General features: G+C 38.8%; 1 long non-coding RNA gene across 2 annotated transcripts in view; it reads right to left on the bottom strand.

The window, feature by feature from the left end:
* Positions 1–16,800, bottom strand: part of LOC135453487 (uncharacterized) — a 39,967-nt gene extending 23,167 nt beyond the window's left edge. For both annotated transcript variants that reach the window (XR_010441879.1, XR_010441878.1), the window contains exon 1: positions 16,734–16,800. This is a non-coding gene — a long non-coding RNA (uncharacterized LOC135453487). The remainder of the gene's footprint in view (positions 1–16,733) is intronic.
* Between the last annotated feature and the right edge of the window lie 3,765 nt (positions 16,801–20,565).

Raw genomic sequence — 20,565 nt, 5'->3', positions numbered from 1 at the left:
TGCTCTGTCAAAACTAAAATTACATCTCTACAAATAGCTCTATGAAAAGCCTTGCTGTAGGAACTCCCCATGGCATAATTTGTAGCAAGTTAGTTATTTATGCTACTTAGGCAGTCTGTATTATCTCAGCATCTTAGAGCTCCAGCACTGGGCAGTGCTCCCATGCCCACCTTCAGCTAGGGGCCACCTCACCAGAAAGCTTCAAAGGAATTTTCCACTAGTGAGATCAAGGCCCTGAACCCAGGGTCTCTTTAAGGGAAAAAAAAAACCCAACATTTCACAAAAAGTATTTGGAGAAAAAAAATTCTATCAGAAAACTGCTAATAAAAAGCAAAGCCCTGTTGATAAAGGAGAGAACTTAGTGACTCCTCTTTCTGCGTGATCAACAGCCCAAGCTGGATCCTGTGACATGAAGAGTAAAACTGAGGCTCCAGGTGCTGTGAGAGAAGGGCTGATGCTGGAATAACTCAGTTCTGAGCTGTTCAGGGGAGTGAACACAATGGTGATGGGCAAGGTATAGCAAAATAGAAGACAAAACAGCAACAGAACAATCAGCAGATAGATATTTGCTACCATGGCAACCCACAGCATATGCTAGAAAGCAAATGTGCTAGAAAGAGCCTCTGAGACATGGCAAGGAGAAATGAGAGAAACTGCAACCCAGATAGGGCTTGGGCTATGCTAGACTTGAAAAGCAGTCCTGATCCTCATCTGTGAGCAAGGTGATGACAAGCAGAGCACAGCAATGACATGGCCTGGTGGGCACCTTCAGTAGCATCCATGGTGCAGGGAAGTCATGTTCAAGTTTGGCAATGAAGACACAGTGAATGGAAAAGGAAAAAGGTAGTCTGAACTCTCAAGATAGAGTCCATCTCAAGATAGACTGTTGAAAAGACATTCCTATATCCCATTTGACAAAAATCTCTTCTTGGGTCTGTAGCAGATTCTGTATAGGAGCAAAACCAACTCACTTCTATTGGTATCTTAGTGCCACACTAACTCACAGTTCAAAACTCAGGTATGTCTTATAAAGTCTCTATTTTCTTCTAGTATATGTCAGGTGGAAAATCAAGGTCTAATTATTACAGTTTTTCTCTAAGAAGCCTAGTAAGTTCTACAGGCAGCATTTTATGCTCTTATGAAGCACCAGCCAGGAGAAAAGGCAGTGGTAATCTTACCAAGACATCACAACCTGCATCACCTCAAGTCTCCTCCACGCCCAGCTCATTAGTTGCTCAGGGTTTCTGCACCTCAGATCACCCAGATATTTTAGCTTTCTGCAGATAGTCAAACAGGCAGAACTTGCATTACCTCTCTTTTTGAAGTAAAAGAGAGAGAGAAGCAGAAGCCAAGGGTCTTTTACTTTCAAGCAGTACTTCCAGGTTGGATATTTAATGTTGGCAGTCATATTGTAAGGTCATTCCTTTAGAAAATTCCTCAGGGAAGAAGCTGTACCAGAAATGCTGGCTGAAATGGTAACCCTTCATCCTTAGGGTCAAAGGAAAAGCTCTTCTTGTAAGCTCAATGAAAACGGATCTGCTGGATAGGAATAAAGCAAAAAGAAAGTTGTCTACTGTATAAACACCTCCAAAGTAAATAAAACCCTTGAAGGAAAATGACAAAGTTACAGAGTCAGGGGAAATAGCAGAAAGATAAACTATCTCAGGAAGCCAGATTCACTCATTTGTAATACATCAGTTGGAGGACAAAAAAAAAAGATTGAAAACCATGGCAGGTCTTAATAGATTTAAAAAAAAAAAATTTATGAAAGTCTGACTTTACAACTGTGCCTTCTGCCTCAAAACCAAATACACACACACAAAGCAACAAGAAAATACCACCTGGGAGACAAACCAAAACAACTTTAGAGGAAACCACAACTTCATAAATTAAAACTAATAATTCTCTAACCATTTTAAATTATAATGCTTTTGACAGAGCATTGGAGGTGTTCATTTCAGGCTGGCAAAGCAGATAAAGATCCCACTTGAAAAATAAAGATGTCCAAAAATGAGCAGAATAAGAAAGGTCACAAGCACTGATGGAAGAGAGCCACTAGGCCAACGCTCTAAAATCAAAATGCATTTCTGTTGATGGAATAGATCTGAATTCATGATGTTTAGCTGAGTGCAGTATATGGATCAGTTATCATCAGTTTGAAAGGAAATAGCTCATTTAAGAAAGACCAGTAGCACAGGAGTTTCCTGGTGGCAAAGGATATAAACACCAGAAATCTGTCTCTGTGATGATACACAATATTGACAATTATAAACACAAATTGCTAAGGAACTTATTAAATAACAGTGTATATTCATGAGAGTCCAATTTATCATTATACTCTGCAATATTATTTTGCATGTAAAGTTGTACAAAGAAAAAAAGCACTGCAAAGAATATAAAGCTAGGGCACAGGATCAGGGACCTGCTTTTCTAACTCTGTTCTCCATTTCCTGTTACATGTGTTTGGCCATAGACAGACCCATCCCTCTGGAGATGCCCTGGCTATGTCCTGCCCTATGGACATCCTTTGAGTGTTCACCAAATTGTTGTCCATGGAAATTTCAGGAGCCATGCCATCAGCTGGGAGGGTTTACCCAGGAGGGCAGTGTTCTGAAGGCAGTGAGCCTGCTGCCATCCCTGCAGATCTGTTTCAATCAACACCTCTGTGCCCACCTGTGCCAAGCAAAGCCTCAGCACAGCTCCTGCCACTGGCTGGATCATGTTCGTGCCCTCAGAGAACACTGTCTGGGGCATATTCAAGTGCATAGTTAGACACAAGTTCTTATGTCAGCAACCTGTGCAAGACAAGGATGAAATTTTCACTTTTTGCTTCTGTTATAACCCTTTTTTATATCCTTCTTAGGCAATGTTAAAATTCTCTTTTTATCTGCTATTACTATCTTGAAATCTTCTCCTTTTGTTGCAAAGCTATCATGGCAAAGCACAACACAGAATCTGGTTCAATACCAGTCAAACTCATGATATGACAGGATTTAAACAAAAACAGCTCCTTCCAGTTTCATTTGAAAATATGACAAAGCCTGTTTATCAAATACAACAAACCCATCTATCACCTTCTAATTGGAAGCCTTTTTTTTGCTAGCATGCCTGATGCCTCACTAATCTGTACACCACTTAATATGGAAGTTAATAAATTATACAAGAGAACTAATTATACCTATTTGTCAAAAGATGAGATAGTTAAACTGAGGATTTAAACAACAAGGAATGAGCATTTTATCCTAATTAGTTTGACCTCAACTTTGGGGGACAGGGGAAAAGCAGAATAAATTTTTCTGACTAATCTCTGAGTGGTAAGAGCTATTATCATACAGACAATGCAAGGCTGAAAGGGCCACTGTTTCATCAAGCACTGCAACATGCATTTCTTTCAAATCACACTGTACCATCCTGACACCAATCTCCCCAGCTGTCCAATCTGCTTATGGCAGAAGACCATGAAAGGGAAAAAGTTAACATTAAGCTTATTTTATCCACTTCCCCTCTTTGTTACTCTGAGTGTTGTTTGTGCTCATACACCTTTTAAAAATCTACCTTTGTATCTTCCAGCCTATTGCTAAAAACCCACACGAACAAACAAAAATTATAAAAACAAAGGAAGAAATTTTAACAGACAAAATAATTTCCTCTAAGCATATCTAAAACAGGTCTAGGTTTGGAAAACTATCTGAAATATAGCCACCACTGGAACAGGAGAGGTGCTGAGCAGCAATAAAAGACAAAGCAAAGAACGCCTACAATGCACTCAACACAGTGCCTGCATTTGGCTTTACCTGCTTGACTGCTGTGCCCAGAGCAGTACAGATCTCTCCCTCTTCAGGTTGCATCACCCTTTGTTTTTCACTCTTCCTGTGCTAAGAAGGAAATTACATCAAAAGAAACTGACAGTTTAGGCACAAAATATACATAGATACACTTTCCAGAGTTCATGTTTAGGTGAACTCTCTTCACCATAGCTTTGCTGTATGGATGCTGCATACCAAGTGATAAATTCAGCAAGGCTAAAACTGCTTTACTAATGAACTTGAACCTTGACTGGTTATGTAATATCTGTAGCTCCCTAGTAAAGTACCTCTAGGGACAAAAAATAACAATAGTCCATACTCCTAAACAAACTAACAGTTCTACATTCTATTCTTTAGGATAAAGTACCAATATAAACTTCAGAATCCCAACTCTGTGGTCTAAGCTAAATTTTCAGAACTAATTTTTACAAGAAAAACACAATAAGTGGAGAGCCTGTCACAATGTCAATCCAAAGTGATTAGAACTTTCTGTGGATTGCTTCCAGCCATATCCTAGGGACAGTTTCCACAACCCTTGCACTGAAGAGCAGCGTGTGCCAGGAGCCCACTGACATCAAAGCAGCACCTGGGGCGTGTGCTGGGCAGCGTGGGAGCTGCATTCTGACACATAACCCACAGCACTGCAAGCATGAAGAGCTACTCCCTAAATATTTAATAACACCTGTCTTAGTTCTTCAGTTAAATAACCTTTTAGCCCAAGGAAGCCTAAAAAGACATGTTTTACTTCTGCAAGCTACAGGTGCTTGAAAAAACCTGTACGGACCAAAAAAAGGCATGCAGGGAGTCTGAGGAGCTGAGCCAAAGCTGCCACGAGTTGATAGTTTGGGCATTTAATTGAAATCCAAGTTTCAAGTGCACCTCATGACAGTCTGAGCCAGCAGTGCCACTGCATGAGGTAATTCTGCCCCTTTTCCATCCATCTCATTTCCATTCCTGTCTCACTCACTCACTGGTCCTGGTGCAAGTGTTGGCCCAATGCAGTGAGACACAAGGGATGCAACTGGCTGAAACTAAACTGAAGGTGATGGAGGATTGAGGAGGAGAGTAAAGGTTAACTTGAACCACATAGATTTTTCCCAATCCACCTTACATTGTAAATCTTCCTACTCTCTAAAAGCAGGAAGACAGACTGTCAGTCTAACAGTAATTTAGATCTTCACTGACCATGGATGTGTCAGTGCAGCCTTACTAAAGATATACCAGGTCAACTTTGTACATTTTGCCATCTTGTTTTTCTACAAAATGCACATTTGTATTCCCTGTTCCCTGCTTTTTATTACAAACAAAGGGAGAAAAATATGTCATTATGCAGAACTTATTAATAAATTCCAAAACTTTCTTCTAGCAAAAGGTGTAAGAACTTTTTACCATTAAGCACACAAACCTTGCTTTTTGCTGTAATCCAGGAACTGCTGATCAGTTTCTAAAGAGAAAGAATTTTTGTAAATAGAAATAGGAAGAAATTGTTATTCTCTCCTTTCAGTCATTACAGTTCTCATCAGTTGTTTTTTAACTTAACCTTTACTGGCTTACAACATTAACCAGACAAGTCTTCAAGGAGATTTTTTTGGAGCTGGTTTTGAGAAAGAAGAGAGAGCAGAAGGAAACAGATGATATTTACTGCACAATTTTAAGATTCAATCTGGATGAATCAAAACGAGTCATCTCCCGAGCCAGGAAGTATACAAGGATGTTTAAATGTAATTGAAAAATTCTTCATTCAATGCAGCAAAGAAAATTCTCCTTTGAGCATAGATCAGTCTTAAACAGTCACAACCCTTAAATATTAATTGGGATTCTCTAAAGATCCTAAACCACTTTGCAAAGGAATATCATTTAGCCAAATGTTTCTATGTGGGATTTACGCAGCTAATTCATCCTGTTGAAGTAATATTGTCCCCCAGATAATTTTGAGTTCTGTACCTGCTTCCCTGTGTAGTGTTCCTTCCACTCTGCCAGGGTGGACAGACTCAGCAAATGCTCTGCATGCTACTATCCAGGTAATTAATAAAAATACTGATTAATATCAGACATAGAATATTGACAAACCCTCCTTGATATATTACCATGTTTGACATTTGGTTAATTATGTTTTTTTCTGACCCATTCTATATTCACCAGGCAGTAGACAACTCTAGACCACTTTTCCTCATCTGAATCAAGGAAACACTACATGAATACAGTGCAAGAAACTTGAGCTAATCAAGGTATATTGTATCAAATGCTTCTCTCCTCACCCCCTGACCTGTAACACTGTTGTACAAAGAAATTAAATGGGTTTGTCACAATTTGCCCTTGAGAAATCTGTTTACTTATAAAGGATCTTGCTAACTGGCAAGGGCTTATAAGATGTCTATCCAATTATTTCTTGCTAGATTTAAGCCAAACAGACTGGTCTTTAATTACCAGCTCATCCTTTCCCTATCCCCTCCAGAAGAACTATATTTGCTTTTCCCCAGATACCACTTTCTTTCCTACACAGCCAATTCTTCAAATGCCCTAGAATTAATCACACCAGGTCCAGCTTCCTTGAAAACATTTAAGAACCACACTTAAAGCTAGAAAACTTCAGCATCCATTTCTGCATTAACATAAATCCCTCAGTACAGAAGAATCCTCTGAAGCAGCTAAAAAAATTTTTTCAACATCCATAAATCCTCAAAGAAAGCACAAAGTGGCAGTCATGTGTCTTAAGAAAAATGTATTCCTATTCAGCAGGCATTAAGATCAAGAGAAACAGTGACTTGTATAGACAAAAACAATTTATAATTTTGAAGCAATTGAGAGCATAACTGTGCACATGGTTCTCATGGTATTTTAGATGTGTATTTCTACATCTCCTTCCCACTACTTGAGTAGTATTGTTCCATTTTTGGAAAGTAGATCATAATACTAACACTTCTACTTTACCACCCTGAAACACTATTTTTAGGGGCAAAAATTCAAAGATGCAGTTATGAGAAACTTGAGTTTAGTCCTAGAACTGTGTCTGTAACTGAAGAATTCAGAAATCTAATCCTTGTCTTTGCTTTCCCTGTTGATGACATTGGTGTATCTCACTAGGGCTATGCACAGTTTTGACCCTCACCATGAGAGGCCAGTGGGTGTAGGGAGCCTTGTTTCACACCTAAGGTTGGACACAAACCAAACTCGCTCCTTCTCTTTCCCCTTGTACCAAACCCATCTGCTCTAGAAGGAAGAAGCCCCACTAGAACAACAAAACAAATTCCTGACAGCCTCACACCATCTCTAACTATTGCAACCAGTCCTTACTGTATGGTCACTATGATAAAGAAATAAATCTTGGCAAATCCCTGCTACCAAACAGAGATGGAGATGTTTCCTTGTGGGAGCTACACAGAATTGAACCTCTCCATTGCTCTTCACATATCACTTTATTGTTCACACCATTCCTACAGATATCAGAGCAAATAACTCAGCCCTTGCTCAATGATATTTGATTACCAAATCATTACTCTGAGTTTGGGGGTTTTCCCCCCCAAAGTTGTTATAGTTTGAATATCAATTTTTAGTTTAGATCAGCTTAAAGACACAAACAATTGCATTCAGTTGATCCTGATGGAAGCAATCCTGAAGTATTGCATTAAGGACACCATGACATCACAGAGTAAACACTAACCCATGTAAGAAATACAGCTCTTACAATTAACTGCTCTGAACTGCCTGAGCCAGCAGAAGGGCAAGTGTCAAAGACCTGAGGCAGTTATTCTACTCTGGAGAATGCTGTACAATGAATAAGAATAGGAATCAGAACACAACACTGATTTTTTTTTAGTTTACATAACTGGCATATAACAACTTCTTTAAGAATATTTGCAATTAAGGATGACATTTGTTTAACAGCTAAAACAAGCAAACAAAAACACCACCAGAATAAAGGTATCAATTCCATTTTCAAGGAGGCAATCTCTACCTCATCTATCCAAAATGAAATATGCCATTTGATCTTCAATGCAATGTAGACTATTTATTTTTCCATATTTTAAAATAAACTCAAAGGAAAACAGCAAAACACTTTAGCTACTAAAAGGAAAGACAAACTCATTTTTCTAATTGTCTTTTCCCAAAGAAAATTTCACTTATTACAGTATCCAAGCCCCATATCCTCATCTCTATAATTGCTATTGAAGAATCACTTTGCAGCTGGGATTCTCAATATTTGCTGTAGTTATTACAGATTGTATAAATAATGTAACAGTGTATTTCTCTTATAAAATCTAGTAGTTGCTTCAGCTCTCTGGTTGCATATTCTCCTCACTTGACTCTACCTTACCAGCAGACAGATGCATTTTTTCTTACAAAGAGTATAATTCTCTGGAGAGACCAGCACTGCCCCAGCTAGAAATTCTCCAAAATGCCTACCATTGTGACTTTCTTAAGAGAAATGGAATATCACCATCTTGACAGGGAACAGGAACTTCTGCTCACTTCTGAACTATCTTTTGCCACTAGCAGCTTAAAAATGTTTCAGTTGAATGTAGCCTAAACTATGGAGCAAAATGCAGAGCAGCAAACCTACTCAGGGCTATTTCCACCCATTTTCTCCCACAAAAAAAATCTGCAGTATTACTTATATTGCATGCAATAAATCCTCGCCTAAGTATCCACATGCTATTTAAAAATACATCTTCAAGAGGAAGTAAACAATGAACAAAAATTGCTGCGGATCTCAACCCAAAGACTACAGATGTTGTAAGGTCTGAAACATAACTTCATGTTATTCTAACAGCTACAGACCAAGGCTGATGAGGTTTACAGTAAAGAGAGCAAAGAAAATCAATAAACAGAGTAATAAATAGCTTGCCTATATAGGACATGTCTTTCACATCCAAGATATAAAGGAGGGACAAAAAATACAGAGACCACTCTGTCCTCAAAGGGAACTGCAGCACAGCACTTGACTGGAGCTTGTTTCTCACTGATGCATGTTCCTCATACTCCTGTGGGCAGGAGTAAACAATAGGTAAAAGCTATTGAGCCATTGTGTTAAAGTTGTGGCTTTACAGTCTATTTTCTCTATTAACTTGATGATAATTAATTAATACCTATACACTTAATTACAACCAGTTAAAGAAGTGTAGTGCAAGTCTGTAAACAAATCTTGGTCAATTTGAGGTAATGGATAGTTGGAGCTAAATGAGATTTCTACTCAACTACTTTCACATCTAGCACCCTCAACATAATCAATACTACAGCATGAGGATTCTCCAAAACTCCAAATGGTTCCCAAAACAATCTAAAAATTTGTACTTGCTTAGATTAACAAATAATACCCTTACAACTATGGACTTAGAGAAACTTGCTTCAGGACTGACCTAGAAAGACTGCCTCAAATAAAAAAAACCTAGGTTCACTTAGATGAAGCTTCACTCCAGGTCACCAGAAGGTCTTTCTGATTAAATAAACACAGTATATTTAAGGAAAGCAAATTAGATCAAGACTTGTTAAATTTGCAAGAGGAAAGTGATGGGCACCAGTTAGGAAACAATTCAGGGGTTTGCAGTGAAAACCCATCTCTATGGAAGCACACTTCACTTCCTGCTGTTTAAGATCCAGCTCATTACACCAGAGCTGCCAACCCAACTGAAGTCTGAAAGGCCAATGCAGCACAGAAAATCTAAAGGAGGGAAGGAAATTATCCCGAATGGGTAAGGATCACTTCCTTCAAGCACTTGCACAATAATCACCATTAGATTGTCTCTGGATTTCTGTCTCCTCATACACTCCGTGGGCTGTACAGTTGATTACTTATTACCAATTCAAGGTGCAATTCAGTGCAGGTTTATTGATTACAATGTAATCAACACCATACTCTCCCTGACATGACAGCTGATGTTCCAGTCTTCTCCTTCACTGGCTATTCCTGTCCCTATTCACCCTACAGCTTTTCTGAGTTTCTCTGGACTATGAAACTAATAACTCACACTATTTATTAGTGCTTACCGCTGTGTTTCACTTTATTAGTGATGAAAATACTGCCCTCCCAATAACTCTGTTTGAGCCCACATATACCATTTTAACTTTCCCTTTGGACAAGCGTAATATGCTTTAAAGTCATATTAAAAACCAGATATTACAATATAGCCTACATAATTACTTTCTGGGACAGAAATACAGTTTCAGTCTTCCACAAATCCACACATATCCTTAAGCACTTGAGCTAAACAGAATGAATCTTAGTTTGAGAACTGCAATTGCTGTTCCTTGTTAATCCCCAGTGTAAACTCCTAAGCACTCAGCCTGTCCAGGAAAATGTGTATTGGTCCAACAATTCTTTTTCAACACTAAGACAGCTACAGGCAATGTTGCTTGAAAAAGCTCACGCTATAAATGGAATGTTGGCTGATTACTTTCCATTTATCAAATCAATTTCCTTCCCCTAGAACATACTCAGTTAAATCCTGAGGAATTATCCCATATACGGCACCATAATAACATCCCTTCCTGACCTTTGTGGTGTGATACTTGAAGTCAATATGGCAGCACCACGCTTCAACATTCAAAACCACCTATTTTCCATTAACCACTAAGTCAACAGATAACTAATATATTTTTTATGGTGAGCAAACATTGATGCCCTTATTACAATGAAAGCAAATGCCTGGCTACTTGTTTACAGCCTGCCCACAAGTGTGGAGCCAGTGCAGGTCAGCACCCAGAGAGAGATGCTCACAAAGAGCACAGGAGTGCAGCAACATCAGTCATGGCACATTCTGAGCTTTGTGTTTTCCCCCCCAGCCTGCTCCAAAGGCAATTGTTTAACTCTCAGTTGAGGTTGAGTGGTGCTGCAGCAGCTCAGAACATGGATCTGACCACTGCCACCATAGCTGCTGCAGCAGAGGGATCCTGGTGGCACAGGCAGCCCAGATTAAGTTTTTGCCCATGAGGAAATCAGTGTTCCAATAGTTCCTTCAGATTAAAAAAAAAAAACACCTAAACAAAACACCAACAAAAAGTCACCTCAATATTATTAACTGATGTTCACCTAAGACTGCACCATCAAATGCCCTAAATTTAAAGTGCTTGTTGATTTCACTCTGCTTGCCAGAACAGGGTTCCCAGGAATACAAACAGCTGGTACTTTTTGTGATTACACAACTTACTAATAAACAAACAATTGCATCTTTAGGTGATAGTCTGTTTTTTCACAGATCATCACTCAGTTTTCTTTTGAATCAAGGCACATTTTCTCAAATCCACCTTTGCTGACAAGTCATTATAACTATTTAGTAGCAGAAGTTTTTCAAACAGTAGATTTCTGTCTTCTTGTTTACACCTACAAGAACATTTTAAGGTTATTTTCCAATTGTTAAAATCTACTGTTTTATCTGTCTCATCCCCACAGCCTTAAAAAGTCAGACAGACTTCATGAGCTCCTTTGGAATTTTGTCTTTCATCATCAAAAGCACATGCTGCTTTATATAGCTATGCATAACATTTTTCATTTTTTCCCCTGAAAGTACGCAATTTCCAGAGCTGCCATTTCACAAGTGGTTTGAAAAATACTATCATAGTGTTATTTTTAAAACTAAAACAAGGATTTCATGGAGCACTAGGGTAGGATGGGTGGGATGACTGCAGCAGAGTTACACTGATAAATTAAGGTAGTTTGGAACCTGAGCCTTCTGCTTGTCTTGCTTGCAAACTCATCTGCACAAATGTCAGCCCAGGCACACCCTCCATCCACCTTTACCCTGCTTTGTGCTAAAGTCACAGACAAAAAGAAGGGAAGGATCTGATTTTCTGCTGTGTCCATGCATCTAACTTGAATTTAGTGTACAGAAATCCACATTAGATTAAAGCAAAGCAGTTCATGCAGGAAAGCAGTTAAGCCATAACAAAATGGTAATAAAGGATAAATTAGCCCATAATAAAGAATTGTGGAGTGACGTCTTAAAAAAATTATTTCCAGTACTTAGCTAATCCTGTTAGTTTAGATGCAGTATACAAATACACATTTTGCTTGTCTCTCTGTCATCTGAAACCTACTAAAAAAATATAAAGGGAGACAGTATATGTAGCACATTTTACCCTTTACTACAACACTTTCCATTCCCACAAACTTTTACATTAATTTCCTTGTTTAAAAAGGGCCCAAAAAAGCAAAACCTGCCCATATGACCCTGTAACTATACAATATTAAACACGAGGACCAGACTCTTGGTTCTACAACACAAAGATTTCTGCCTCCTTAGTATCATGGCAACATCAACCCTTAGAAGTCTTTGTCACCTTTTGTTAAAGATGTGGGGGGAAAGGAAAACATTCAAAGCCTTGAAAATATAAAGACATAAATGAAGCTTTCTTTTGAGAAGAAAAGGATTTGTTTCCACTCCCTTGACCTAAAGGACATGGGGAGGGAAACAATCTTTTACAACAATTTTTTAATATATTAAATTTAGGCATGTTGAATGTTGGTTCAGCATTGGATGGATACTTAACATGGCATGGATATTAAAAAAAAAAAAAAGAAAAAATTCTTTCCCTAAGTCAAAGCCATCAAAAGGCATGGCATGCCATCAAGTGCAGGGACATGTGCCAAAGATTCCTCTATTGGTGCCCATTGAAATCACAAGATTACTTTTCCCTTCCCGAAAGGAAATGAAATTTGCTTTTGGGAAGGGAAAAGGAATCTTGCAAATCCGAAAAGAAAGGCTTACAAACACTCTGGAAAGGAGATAGGTTCAAATGAAACGCAGTTGAAAAAAACAGAAAATAGGCAGTTTTAGTGTCTTCAAAAAAGGTCTGTGAGGAAATGAGCTGCATTGTAGAGGATGAAAACACTCCAAAACTAAGCTCACAGATGTTGCAAAAGCAAGGAAAAAGTCAAGGAGGAAGACAAAATTTCTTTGGAAGTAACTTGGATATTCACAGAAGGAAGGTAAGAACCACTAAAAAAGCAGGGGACACTGTGATGTTGACATATTCAGATTGTCTCTAGGACAAATTCAAAGGTAGCACAAAATGGTGTCTGGCAAAATTACACCAACTTTAGGTTCAGGACAGAGGTTTGTCTGACTTTTTTTATCGTGTCAGAGAACTGCAGATGTGAAACTCTCTGTATTAGGTAGCTTTGGCTCTTTGCTTTTAGTGTCTTTAAGAGCAGATTAACACAAACCCAAGACAGAGGAGAAGGCATATGAGATGCACAACAGCAGCAATGTACAACAGCATCCATCAGGATATGAGTGAGACCTGTAAGATCAGCCATGATAGGAACTGCATTAAGGTCATGGGGTTGCAGTGGCAAAAGAAACTGCTAAAACAACATGAGGACTCCAAATAAGGGCCCTGTCCACCAGAGGAGCAGATGTTTGTCCATGTGGCACCAAGCTGCAGCCCTCCCTGAGCACCAGCCTCACGCAGCACTGCCCTCCACTCACCATGCAGGCTGAGCTCATCACACACCTGCCTGGTGAACTCTGGACTCTCAAAAGCCTTACACCACCTTGGGTTGGACTATCCCCGTGCACCAGCAGCTGCCAGCTCATACCAGCTCACTGGCACAATGCTTTTTGTCCAGACAGCTTTATGAGTTCTCATCACCTGCCCCTGTTTGGCCCCTCATGCATTCAGATGGTGCAAGCCTGCCTTTCAACAAGCAAATAGGAACATTTACCTGGCAAGAAATCAGCTCTGGTTTTGCCATCATTATTTACAGAAGTCTGCAGGGAGAGGATATGATCTCAGTATCAACACAGGTTACAACTCCTCACTGCCCTTTGGAAAAGGCCCCGTGTCTCCTTTGGTACAGCTGCTCATATTGGTAATGGAAATCTGATGATGGGGTTGCCTGTGGAGGAATGGCATGCGCTGCACAACACTTCCCAGAGCAAGATCCTAGAGCCAAAGTATGTAGGCAGAACTTAAACAAAAGGAGCAAGTAACACATGCTATAGTTCTGTCTAATTTCTATAGAAATACCTGCAGGAACACTCAAAGGCTGCCTCTTTTCCTCTTCAGGACAACTAGAGTCTTGAAGCAGTCACTGAAACGGTTTTGTCCTGTTTCAGGTTTGAACTTACAGCAGCATCAGAAAACAAAAATCTACAGTGCTCTCTTAGCCACATATTCAGTTTAAAACCCCAATCATTGATCCCACCAGCTCCTTCCCTTCTGAGCAATGTCAGAAAGCTGTCCATCAGCCACAGCATCCTCTGCCTCAGACCAACATAGCTCAAAGATGGGTCTCAGAGTCGTATTTCAGACAGCACTTGGCAAACCTAAAGGAAGAAAAATCTGTTATTTTGGTCAGACTGCAGTTCACAAAGCTAGAGTGGCACCAAGTGGTGAGAGGATGAATTTGGGTCTTATGATGTGTATTTTTTTTGATCACACTAGAAGCCACACTTGACATAAGACAGTTTTAAGATAAGTTAAGAGGCAGCTCACTTTTACTAGGGAGCCCAGGTTTTTAGAAATCCTACTTAAACCACACACACAAAAAATAACAAGGGTAGAACTTCCCACAGAGGACTCTTAAGCGAGTAAAGCTCAGAATTACTAGTTAGACAAAAAGCGCCCAAATGTCAGTAATGAGTAGGAAGTGAACAAAGATATCCTAATTGTCATAATCAGATACAGCCACAATTCATCTTGATCTGACTTCTCACACTCAAGGCTACCCTATCCTCCCCAATGGAGTCTTTGCATCTCTTGCTACATTCTAAAAACAGCACCTTTGTATTTATTTGCTTTTCTACCATACCTGACATGCAAGCCACCCCCAATCCTAAAGTGTCTTGCACACTGTCACTTCTCATAGCACGTCAGAAACAAAGAAACACACACAAAAAAACCCCAAAACAAACAAAAAACCAAACCAAAACCAACCAACCAACACCACCAAGCCACAAAACAGCCCATACCAAGGATACTGAGTGCCTTCAAAGATCATGTCAGGAAAATAACATTCCTCTCTGCTCAGCAATAATAACCATACACTTCATCTCAGTCTTCTCCCCAAAATACACCAGACTTGCAATCAAACCCAAGGAACAGAAGACAGATGAGTAGTTCTGTGAATAATAGCTTAAAAAAACCCGAAACAAAAAAAAAACAGTAACACACAGACATCTCCCCACCCCCCATTCCTGTGCAGTTCTTCTCAATAAAAAATACCCTACAGCTATTTCAAGGGCATCAGTGCATTAGTCCTATAGAAAATGAGAGATTGTTTTCATCATGCATTTGCACTAACACCTAATAGGAGCTATTATTTACCCAGGCAACTGACAAAAGTGCTCATTCACATGGAAGAAAGTATTTGATGTTAAACATCTGTTGGCTACTTTGGCCCAGTTTTTCAAGTAGTGAAAGGCAATTTCACCTTTTGCTTGGTTTAACTGATATGCTCAGGATAGAAATACCATTCTCATGGGAACAGTAACTAAACCTAAAAGTGAATGAATATGCCACAAATCTCAGAAAATAAAATGTGATTACTATTGTGACCAAATCCCTAAAAATATATGAATAGGAGGTATGTATAATAAAAAAATCACAGACAAGGTCAGTTAAGTAATTTACAAGTTATTTCAATATCTACAGAAAAACAAGTTCTGGAGAAGTGAAAACTGAAAAGTGGAGCCCTGTTAAAACAGGTCTTTGTTGCACCTGACGCATCCCAATAAGCATGGGCAGGTTTATAATATACCACTAACACAAAGGTGACAGCCCAAGAGTGCAGCTGGGGTGAGACTTCACTTAAGAAACATAAAAAACAACAGAAGCTCTGAAATTCAAACAGCCAGAAAAGTTCTTGGAGCTTTTGACCCCGTTCAGTCACACAGGTTGTCAGAAACACGATCACATTAACAGCACAATCAGGTGTTTTGAGTTCCAGGAAGCAATGCTCAATCTTCACTTCAAAAGAAACGATAAAAAATGTGAGCTATGAAGATTTCTACTACACAAAACCACTCAATGTCTTTTTCTGCTGTTTAAAATTTAAATTCAAGGTCAGGTGGTTACAGTCTGTGTGTGAACATCCCAACTGCAAATTAATGCTTTGTCCATAAGCTCAGCTTTCTTTCTTACTTTTAACAGATGGCAGCAATGTTGATCTACACATTAACAGCAACTGATTTCCAATTCCAAAACAAGAGAAATGATCTTTGTATCATTTCCCACAGAGAGGTAATTAATGGATATTTGCAAGCTGCTTGGAGATTCTCCAGTAAGGGGGATTTTTTTGTTTGCTTTGGGGTCCTTTTGGCTTTTTTTTTTCCTTCTTCTAACTGCTGTGCAATATTTACAGCCTGTATTTCTCAAAGTGTTGCACAGTTTACTTTTCTGAGATTCCTCACACCTCATTTAATTCTCCCATGCTTAAATGGCTCAGGCTTCACTGAGATTTGTGGTATGTGAGACACCACCACCTTCACCTCACGTTCCAGACCAAGCAGGTTCCTCCACCCAAACTCCAACCCTTCTGAAAGCCAGACAGTGAAAACTGAAGCTATGCTGAGGGCCACTTCCTTCCCCTCTTCCCCCACTCCAGCCATTTATCAAATTTCAGTATTGACAAGTTTTGTGCTTAGACTATAAAAACTTTAGGAGCAAATTATGAAAGTCACACAGTACATTTGTACCAAGCACAACAGCCTCTCAACCTAAGGAACAACAGTACCTGCTAATTCCTATTTTTTTATGAGACCTTTGAAAGAAACAAAGAAATAATAGTGCTGTCTGTAAAGACACAGATGCCCTGGTTGCTTGTTTTTCAGCCATTATAAAAAATGAGGAGAAAAAACAAAATGAAATCCTCGCATCCACTGAGGTTAGCATGCAGTCCTTTTTTAAACTGTACAAGGATAGCTATGCTGTTGTCACCTTATTGCAGGGGTTCCATGCTGTTGTCTCCTTATCACAAAAGTTCCATACCTTGGTGTTTCTCATGGGCAGTTCCTCACAGCACTGACTCTTTCTTCTTCACAAAGCAGCCACTGACTCCAGTTCCCCTCTCACCCAGCCACCCCACTCTGTTATAGCATCTTTGCATTGCTTACAGCTGTGGCCTGTTAAAGTCAGGCCTGTTCCCAATCTTTGATAATTGGCCCAGCTGCAACTCCTCAGGGGTACTTTCTACACTATCTTTATTCCTATATTCTATCCCCTAAACTATGCTTCCCTTGGAGAAGTGGAAACTCATATAATATTTTACAATAGCACTCATCTCCTTGGAGCTGTAGCCACAGGTAGAGAAGTATTTGAGAATAAAAAATACTACCTACCAATTTATTGTAAATGAGAAGTAGCATGTTGTGCTATATTTTGAATTCTTTCATGAATGAGTGTTGATTTTGGGATAAGTGGATATGGATAAAAGCTAACTAAAGTACCAACTGCTTTTTTAAAAGAAGAACTATCTGAAATCAAATCTTTGTTGGATGAAACATAAATTAGAGGGAATATTTAATCATGTAAGGAGAAAATCCATAGATAAGGTACCACAGACTACACTTAGCAGAGTTAATTGTCTTTATCACTTTGTTGCTCTTTCACACAAGTTTCTAATGGAGTTTTTTGTCTAAATAACAAACTACACTGTCATTAATATCCTCTGATACAGATTTCTTGACAATTAGGCTTTAATGATAACCAAGTGCTGCCATTTGGATTGCTTGGCAGATAAAACTTGTGTTTGCTCAAGAGACCTGAAGCCAACTTCACCCTTTTGCACTAAGGCAGAAAAATCTACTGTAAATCACTCAGTGGGTTTAGCAGCATTTCTGACTGCAGCTGGTAATATCAACTCCACAGTCTGTGATGGTGACTCTCTTTCAGGTCAGGCATACCTATTTTGTCATCTTTCCTCAGTTCCCATTTTATGTTTTTGTTCCAAGTTTGGAGTACACATTCTGACACTACCACAGTGGAATTGACAACTGCATTTCAATATATTGTTTACTATGAAAAATTATCCATGCTACATGTGCTATACATAACTCACCTTTTACATCTCCTTTAGCTAATTACTGGGGGGAAAACTCTTCCTTTTTGCTAATAACCACTTTGCACTTTACACAATGCAAAGACTAAAGGAGAGGAGGGCAGAAGGGGTATTTTCAGTTATTGCTGTCATATATGACCATGCTTGGTTTTATTTAATTTGCTTTCAGAGAGCATTACAACTAGCTGAAATATCTAAAAGGCTACTAATTATCCTTCTTGAAAGAAAAGAATTATAATGAGTTTCTCATAAAAGTCCATCTAGTTCTCCTAGTTCTGTCTAATCACTTGCTACTTGTCTGCAAATGGATTTGGTCTCATACATAATAATAATAGTGACAGATGTTTTTCTGCCAGTCAAACCTAAAATTCAAACTTCAGTTGATTATTATGAGTAATCTACAATTTCCTCCATAATTAAGGCTTCAACTTTGTTCACATTAACAAGTTCAATTCTGACCTCCCACTCACATCTATTAATGAAGGAGAACTTAAGTGATACATGAGAATTATGGCAGAGGAAGAATTTTCCTTCCAATTCAGAGTAAAGTGAAGGAGGAAATTCCAATTTATGGCAATGCTTTATAGATATTGCCACATCTAGTCATCGGTCACTTTACTGAAGGGAGAGGAGGAAGGCAATAGAACTTTACTGGACTGAAAGCACGTTCTCATGCCCAGAACTGAAGCTGAGAGATCAGAAGTCTGATTTTAAATCTAATTGACAACTGATTTACTAAGATCAGGAGAGACTGTGGGCTAAGAAATAACAGGCAACAAACAAGCACTGTAGTCCTCTTCCCTCTGCTTTTCCTCATTAAAACAACAAACCTTTCTCCACCACCAGTAAGACCCAAAGAAAAGCAGAGAATTTTCATAACACAGCAGAATTGATCTGGATGAACTGAATGAAGCCCAATGATACTTGATCTATGAATTTCACCATTAAAGGTACTCACTGGATTTCTAAAAATTTCTCTTTGGGCAATGTCTAACGGAGAGAGAAGGAGGGTGAGAAGATGCAGTTTAATGGATTTATATACTGAAAACCTAATGCACAGGGACAATGTTTTGTTACCCACAGTCCAATTTCAAAAGTTATTAAGATTTTAATAGGCTCACTAGATCGCTGTGTTGACTCTGACAACCTAATTTAGGTTTGCTGGCAGTTTTAGAGATGCTGCATTAACTGTTGGAGCTGGCCAGTTTAAATAAACTGCTTTCTTCAGAACAGCCACAAACCAAAATAAACTCTGCAGAAAAGCTCAGGTTAGAGGGTTTAAAAACAACTGAGGGACCTGAAGAGGCAATATAGAGCCAGGACCCATCATGAATTTCTAAACAGGCCTGTATTTGCTATGCAGGACAGAAAGCACCATTTTGAACCACTTAAGGGGAAAAAAAAAAAATCTTGCTTTTTCTTTTGCATGCATTTGACTGAGCAGTAGCAGGAGGACTTAAATACAGCTAAGGAAGATTTAGCTTGAGAATTTTTTCTTTTTATAAAAACCTCTGTTTTATTCAAAAACTTGTGGTTACTCAAAATTCACTTAGAAGCCATTAATAAAAATTTTGGTTGCTGAAATGACTTCTACATAGCTTTTAGTTTTCAATAGTGAGGGGAAAAAAATTGCTTTCTGTTTGTGGGTTTTATTGTCTGACTTCTTCCTCTAAACCATTTGTTTTCCTTTTGCCAGCAACAAAACAAAAAGGAAGAAAGTTAAACAAAGTCTTGATATGAATATTTCAATAAAAGAAAACTTAATTCCAGTGGTTTTTTTTATAAATTAAGAATTATACCTGGTAATTGACTTTCCTCAAGCTGCTAAGAGTGATATTTATTACTTAAGACTGTCCATTTATCAAGAGGGTAATTTACTCCCTCACTAAAAGTCTTTCTGTACATTGGAGAGCAGCATGAACATCTCCAGCAGAAACTTTGGAAAAGAAAAGAAACTGTCAAAACACTTGTCCACCACCTCTTTTACATCAGCAGCTGTGAGGTTTTCATTGAGAAATAATTTCTGGAAAGACAGATGATGCGGAAACTCAAAGTTATCATTAGATATTAGTACTTTTTAGTCATCTGAATCTACTCTTTGCACACTACTTTTAATTACTTTGCATTTCACCCTGACGAAAGATCACCGTTTCCATCCTGTGAACACGAGGCAGAGTAAGATCTTTAGGAAATGCTAATACAATATAATACAATAAAACAATACAATATTTCTACCTAAACAAGACCCAAGTGCTTACAAAACAAAAATAAATAAAGTACCAAACAAAAGCAAATAAAAAAGTAAGACCACAACATGGAAATGCTGTCCCCCAACACCAGCCTGCCCTCCCTCCCTCCCACTGTGCAGCAGGTGATTCATAGCTAAGGGGGGTTGCTTTCAGCTCTGAGATAGCGAAACTGTTCAAAAAATAGTTCCTGTTAAGGTCTACTAGTTCATTTGAAATAATTCAAGACCTGTCTTTTTACCTTGAGCACTTTGGTCTAACCCTATATTTCCTTGAGTACTCTTAGTGTTTATGAGTCTCAATTTTGTTGCTAGCACTTCTTGACTTTTTCCCTGTTAGTTGCTGCCACTGGGTTCACAACTCCTCTGCTGGTTTAAGGGCATCTGCTTCATGATGCTTACACGTAACATTTATTCACAACTAAAGTGAGAGAACCAGAATTTTCCCTGCATGTCTTAGCTGCTGTCCTGACTTGCTGAGGGAAAAGAAAATATGCAGTGATTGGTACCATACACCA

Source organism: Zonotrichia leucophrys, chromosome 13 (assembly GCF_028769735.1).
Source record: "Zonotrichia leucophrys gambelii isolate GWCS_2022_RI chromosome 13, RI_Zleu_2.0, whole genome shotgun sequence".
Taxonomy (NCBI): Eukaryota; Metazoa; Chordata; class Aves; order Passeriformes; family Passerellidae; genus Zonotrichia; species Zonotrichia leucophrys.
Note: the sequence above shows the minus strand (reverse complement) of the source record. Positions and strands in the feature narration are given on the sequence as shown.